The sequence below is a fragment of the Hordeum vulgare genome, chromosome 3H, assembly GCF_904849725.1.
Source record: "Hordeum vulgare subsp. vulgare chromosome 3H, MorexV3_pseudomolecules_assembly, whole genome shotgun sequence".
Taxonomy (NCBI): domain Eukaryota; kingdom Viridiplantae; phylum Streptophyta; class Magnoliopsida; order Poales; family Poaceae; genus Hordeum; species Hordeum vulgare.
This window is the reverse complement of record NC_058520.1, coordinates 465,042,072-465,048,063: the sequence shown is the minus strand read 5'-3', so window position 1 is coordinate 465,048,063 and position 5,992 is coordinate 465,042,072.

The window sequence follows — 5,992 nt, the reverse complement described above, 5'->3', positions numbered from 1 at the left end:
GAATCTTGTTTGGAGGTCTCACACCTCTTAACAAGGGCACAAGCATGAAATCACAATTTCATCTCTTCGGAACATCACTTATGTTCTGTGACGTTTTACAACGTTTTCGGCGCCTTGCTTCTAAGCCATCAAGTATCTTGCACTAAACTATCGTGTAGTCATCAGTAACGTGTATGTCGGATGTTCATAGCATCCACAGACGACGCTCGAGGTGCAGCACACCGAGTGGTGCATTAAGGACATAAGCCTTCTGTGTAGCAACGAGGACAATCCTCGGTTTTACAGACTCAGTCTGCAAAGGTTGCTACTATCAATTTTCAACTAAATTTTCTCTAGGAACATATAAAAACAGTAGAGCTATAGCGCAAGCTACATCGTAATTCGCAAAGACCATTAGACTATATTCATGACAATTAGTTCAATTAATCATATTACTTAAGAACTCCCACTCAAAAAGTACATCTCTCTAGTCATTTGAGTGGTACATGATCCAAATCCGCTATCTCAAGTCCGATCATCACGTGAGTCGAGAATAGTTTCAGTGGTAAGCATCCCTATGCTAATCATATCAACTATACGATTCATGCTCGACCTTTCGGTCTCATGTGTTCCGAGGCCATGTCTGCACATGCTAGGCTCGTCAAGCTTAACCCGAGTGTTCTGCGTGTGCAACTGTTTTGCACCCGTTGTATGTGAACGTTGAGTCTATCACACCCGATCATCACGTGGTGTCTCGAAACGAAGAACTGTCGCAACGGTGCACAGTCGGGGAGAACACAATTTCGTCTTGAAATTTCAGTGAGAGATCACCTCATAATGCTACCGTCGTTCTAAGCAAAATAAGGTGCATAAAAGGATTAACATCACATGCAATTCATAAGTGACATGATATGGCCATCATCACGTGCTTCTTGATCTCCATCACCAAAGCACCGGCACGATCTTCTTGTCACCGGCGCCACACCATGATCATCCATCAACGTGTTGCCATCGGGGTTGTCGTGCTACTTATGCTATTACTACTAAAGCTACATCCTAGCAAAATAGTAAACGCATCTGCAAGCACATATGTTAGTATAAAGACAACCCTATGGCTCCTGCCGGTTGCCGTACCATCGACGTGCAAGTCGATATTTCTATTACAACATGATCATCTCATACATCCAATATATCACATCACATCATTGGCCATATCACATCACAATCATACCCTGCAAAAACAAGTTAGACGTCCTCTAATTTTTTTGTTGCATGTTTTACGTGGTGACCAAGGGTATCTAGTAGGATCGCATCTTACTTACGCAAACACCACAACGGAGATATATGAGTTGCTATTTAACCTCATCCAAGGACCTCCTCGGTCAAATCCGATTCAACTAAAGTTGGAGAAACCGTCACTTGCCAGTCATCTTTGAGCAAAGGGGGTTACTCGTAACGATGAAACCAGTCTCTCGTAAGCGTACGAGTAATGTCGGTCCAAGCCGCTTCAATCCAACAATACCGCGGAATCAAGAAAAGAATAAGGAGGGCAGCAAAACGCACATCACCGCCCACAAAACCTTTTGTGTTCTACTCGAGAAGACATCTACGCATGAACCTAGCTCATGATGCCACTGTTGGGGAACGTCGCAAGGGAAACAAAAAATTTCCTACGCGCACGAAGACCTATCATGGTGATGTCCATCTACGAGAGGGGATGAGTGATCTACGTACCCTTGTAGATCGTACAGCAGAAGCGATTAGAGATCGCGGTTGATGTAGTGGAACGTCCTCACGTCCCTCGATCCGCCCCACGAACAATCACGCGATCAGTCCCACGATCTAGTACCGAACGGACGGCACCTCCGCGTTCAGCACACGTACAGCTCGACGATGATCTCGGCCTTCTTGATCCAGCAAGAGAGACGGAGAGGTAGAAGAGTTCTCCGGCAGCGTGACGGCGCTCCGGAGGTTGGTGATGATCTCGTCTCAGCAGGGCTCCGCCCGAGCTCCGCAGAAACGCGATCTAGAGGAAAAACTATGGAGGTATGTGGTCGGGCTGCCGTGGAAAAGTCGTCTCAAATCAGCCCTAATACCTCCGTATATATAGGTGGGAGGGAGGGGAGGAGGCAGCCTCAAAACCTAAAGGTTTGGCCGAAATTGGAGGTGGAGGAGTCCTACTCCAATCCTACTTGGAGTAGGATTCCACCTTCCCACTTGGAAACTCTTTCCACCTTGTGTTTTTTTTCTTCTCAAACCTTATGGGCCTTAGTGGGAACTTATTCCAGCCCACTAGGGGCTGGTTTATCTCTTCCCATAGCCCATGAGACCCCTTGGGGCGTGACACCCCTCCCGATGGTCCCTGGCACCCCTCCCGGCACTCCCGGTACACTACCGATGAGCCCGAAACTTTTCCGGTAATGCACGAAAACCTTCCGGTAACCAAATGAGGTCATCCTATATATCAATCTTCGTTTCCGGACCATTCCGGAAACCCTCGTGACGTCCGTGATCTCATCCGGGACTCCGAACAACATTCGGTAACCAACCATATAACTCAAATACGCATAAAACAACGTCGAACCTTAAGTGTGCAGACCCTGCGGGTTCGAGAACTATGTAGACATGACCCGAGAGACTCCTCGGTCAATATCCAATAGCGGGACCTGGATGCCCATATTGGATCCTACATATTCTACGAAGATCTTATCGTTTGAACCTCAGTGCCAAGGATTCATATAATCCCGTATGTCATTCCCTTTGTCCTTCGGTATGTTACTTGCCCGAGATTCGATCGTTAGTATCCGCATACCTATTTCAATCTCGTTTACCGGCAAGTCTCTTTACTCGTTCCGTAATACAAGATCCCGTAACTTACACTAAGTTACATTGCTTGCAAGGCTTGTGTGTGATGTTGTATTACCGAGTGGGCCCCGAGATACCTCTCCGTCACACGGAGTGACAAATCCCAGTCTTGATCCATACTAACTCAACTAACACCTTCGGAGATACCTGTAGAGCATCTTTATAGTCACCCAGTTACGTTGCGACGTTTGATACACACAAAGCATTCCTCCAGTGTTAGTGAGTTATATGATCTCATGGTCATAGGAATAAATACTTGGCACGCAGAAAACAGTAGCAACAAAATGACACGATCAACATGCTACGTCTATTAGTTTGGGTCTAGTCCATCACATGATTCTCCTAATGATGTGATCCCGTTATCAAGTGACAACACTTGCCTATGGCCAGGAAACCTTGACCATCTTTGATCAACGAGCTAGTCAACTAGAGGCTTACTAGGGACAGTGTTTTGTCTATGTATCCACACAAGTATTGTGTTTCCAATCAATACAATTATAGCATGGATAATAAACGATTATCATGAACAAAGAAATATAATAATAACTATGTTATTATTGCCTCTAGGGCATATTTCCAACACATGCCGTGTCGTTCTTGGGCCTGAGAGGCCGGCACGCGGGCCGGCACGGCACGACACGTTTATTAATCGTGCCCAACCGGGCCGTGCCGTGCCTGGCACGAATACGCCGGGTCGTGCCGGGCCGACCCGTTTGGCCAGGTATGGGGCCAAGGCAGCCTCACTCTCCCTCCTCCTATATATAGTGGAGGGTTTTGGCCTTTTGGAGACACACAATTCATTTCCCACGGTACAGCCCTACTCCTCGTCCTCCTCGTCCTTTGCAACGTTTGGCGAAGCCCTGCCGGAGAACCACATAGCTCCACCGCCACCACGCCGTCGTGCTGCCGAAGCTCTCCCTCAACTTCTCCTCTCTCCTTGCTGGATCAAGAAGGAGGAGACGTCATCGGGTTGTACGTGTGTTGAACGCGGAGGTGCCGTGATTCGGCACATAGATCGGAATCCACCGTGATCTGAATCGCTGCGATTACGACTCCATCAACCGCGTTCATAGTAACGCTTCCGCTTAGCGATCTTCAAAGGTATGAAGATGCTCTACAACTTCTCTCGTTGCTGGTTTCTCAATAGATAGATCCTTGTACGGTGTAGGAATTTTTGGAAAATTACTACGGTCACTAACAGTTTCAAAAAATGGTTATCTGTTAGGTGTCTCCTCCTCATATTGACCCACTGTGATTATTTAACTATACTGTGGTACACTCTGATGGCAACAGTTTCAACTTAATAAGCCATATGCTGATATTTATGTGAGTGTGATCTCGGAAATAAAAGTTTATCGAAAAAGTACAAAATACCACTAAAAAACCTTCACTAAACATAGAGTTGTGTTGTACCTATGCTGACAAAGGTTTGTATGGTATGAAAATATGTTTCGAAATGAAATAGATTATGATTATTAGTAACGGTAGTTGTACGCATAACTAAAGTCAAGTAGGTTTTGTAATACTGAACTAAGGATGGACCTTACTTGGAGAAATCAAAAAAATCTACGGGCCCTCCATGGATAATATATCCAACATGTTTTCATTATGCTTTGAAGGATTGTTCTTGGACGCTACCGAGCAAGCCATACATTCAACAAATTGTTGTTCACCTAGATGGTCGCATTTTCTTCTTAGAAGAATGTTAAATGCTATAATTAGTCTATGCATTAGAATTATAATCGTTAGTGACGAATTACCACATAAAGTGTTAACGTGTTTATCTAACAATCGTATATCAATTACACATGAGGCGGTTAAAATCTTTATGCACTCAACACTTATTGTAATAATAAGTGTCCAATATGTAGTTTTCTTACTCCCGTTGCAATGCACGGGCCCTTTTTATAGTTAAAGTGAAACAAACATTACATGGGTTGCAATGTTTGAAAGCAAGAAATTGGATGGATCACAATCCCAAACAAAAGAAAAATGACGACACTATGAATCAGCCGGATGATTTCCTAATGAAATCATCCGCCTAATCGACCGTTGGATTAGCGTGCAGGTGGCCGTCTGATGCAGCAACACTTCGGGAGAAGTGATAACACCGTCAAAGCTCCATGGCACAACATCGCGGCCATAGCCATAGCTCCTGTACAACAACGATGGCTTTCGACGAAGCTCTAGTACAACACCGCCTACTTCCGGTGAAGCTCCATTGTAACTGAATGGATCAATATGGTTGACTAAAGTGAGTGGGAGCACTATAGAATTTCTGATATATATGTGGTTGACATATTGTTGATCGTAAGTAATGTAGAATTTTTGGAAAGCATAAAGGGTTGTTTGAAAGGAGTTTTTTAAAGGAAAACATGGATAGAGCTACTTGAACATTGAGCATAAAGATCTATAGAGATAGATCAAAACGCTTAATAGAACTTTCAGTGAAATGCATGCCTCAACAAGTTTTTGAAGGAGTTCAAAATAGATCAGCAAAGAAGGAGTTCTTGGCTGTGTTGTAAGGTGTGAATTTGAGTAAGACTCAAAGCCCGACCACGACAGAAGAAAGAGAAAGGACGAAGGTCGTCCCCTATGCCTTAGACGTAGGCTCTAAAGTATGCCATGCTGTGTACTGCACCTGATGTGTGCCTTGCCATGAGTCTGTCAAGGGGTACAAAGAGTGACCCATGATTGAATCACTGAACATCGGTCAAAGTTATCCTTAGTAACTAGTGGACTAAGGATTTTTTTTCTCGATTATGGAGGTGATTAAAGAGTTCGTCGTAAAGGGTTACGTCAATGCAAGCTTTGACACTAATCTGAATAACTCTGAGTAGTAAACCAGATTCGTATAGTGGAGCAGTCATTTGAAATAGTTCCAAATGGCGCGTAGTAGTATCATCTATAGGATGACATAGAGATTTGTAAAGCACATACGGATCTGAAAGGTTCAGATCCGTTGACTAAAAACCTCTCTCACAAACAAGACATGATCAAACCCCAGAACTGTATGGGTGTTAGATTCATTACAATCACACAGTGATGTGAACTAGATTATTGACTGTAGTGCAAGTGGGAGACTGTTGGAAATATGCCCTATAGGCAATAATAAATTGGTTATTATTATATTTCCTTGTTCATGATA